Here is a 1,334-nt window from a genome sequence, read left to right as displayed (position 1 = left end):
AAACAAAACAAAAACAACCCCCCCCCCAAAAATAAAAAATAAAATAAAAACAACACCAACAACAAAAAAACCCAACCTCTCCAAAATTCGATAAAAATGGCCAAACTAGCGATAAAAAAGGTTGGTTTCTTCGATTTCAATATTTTGACAAGCGCCTGATTTCCCCACGACGCATCACCTGAGATATCTGTGCTTGTAAACACCAAAGAAGAAGAAGAAGAACAAGAAGAAGAACAAGAAGAAGAAGAGAAAGAGAGAGAAGGGGGAAGAGAGAGAGAGAGAGAGAGGGAGAGAGAGATAGACGATAGATGTTTGATAGGAAAAAAGAAGCAGACAACACCAGACCACCAGCAATACCACCTGTCTCCTAGCTGTCATTTCTTTTAACCCTATCCGTACGCTCTGGGGTCATTTTGTACCCCTGGTGTTGTATTCTTCACATTTTAAAATACTTCTAATGTGAAGATCTCTTTGAAACTTTCAGTATTTCTCAAAAAATCTTTTTTTTACTGACAGCTATACCAAGCGTACGGATCGGATTAAGGAGTAAATTTCCTCTTTGAAAACTGGTGGCACAGAGTTCCCCACGTCGTGTGGATACGGTAATAAAACACGACGTATTAGAACGATGTTGCTGGAATATTTTTGGTCATTGTTTGTATCGGGGGAAAATGCGGGAAACCAAAGTGTGTCTGTTTCCGTGTGCAAGTTGCGCACGTTAAAGATGATCCCTTGGTGGTCTAAAATCGATAAGAGTAGGCTTCGGCCGCCACCGGGGCAAAATAAAAAATGTCCTACCAACTGAAAATGTTTGGTGTTTCTCGTGCGCTCACATGACCGTATGCAGTTGGGAACGCCGTAACACACTTACAAAAACAGAAATTTCTTTTAAGAGTATTAGAACGTTGCTGCTGCTATTTTTTTCGCCATTGTTTGCATCGGTGGGCAAATGCGTGAAACCAAAGTGTGTCTGTGGTAGGCAGTGGTGCGGGAAGGCGACCGGCTGAGAGAGATCGGGTCACACGGCGTGAAATTATGTCCATGGCGTGTAGCGCAGACAGTGTTTCAGGGACAAGATCAAAACATTTAAATAAAAAAGAATTTTACAGCACTTGTAACACAATAAGACCATATAAGTGCCGAAGATTAGAAGTGTTACAAGAGAGTAACAAACATGAAAAAGAAGGAGGACAGATAAGGACGATAGATGTTTGATAGGAAAGAAGGAGCAAACCACACCAGAGCACCCACCAACCACCCATGGAGACAGTGTTTCCGGGGAAAGATCTTCAAACTGCTAAGAAAAAAAAGAAACCAGAGTAACGCCCCCCCCC

The sequence above is a fragment of the Aplysia californica genome, unplaced genomic scaffold, assembly GCF_000002075.1.
Source record: "Aplysia californica isolate F4 #8 unplaced genomic scaffold, AplCal3.0 scaffold00053, whole genome shotgun sequence".
NCBI classification, from domain to species: domain Eukaryota; kingdom Metazoa; phylum Mollusca; class Gastropoda; order Aplysiida; family Aplysiidae; genus Aplysia; species Aplysia californica.
Note: the sequence above shows the minus strand (reverse complement) of the source record.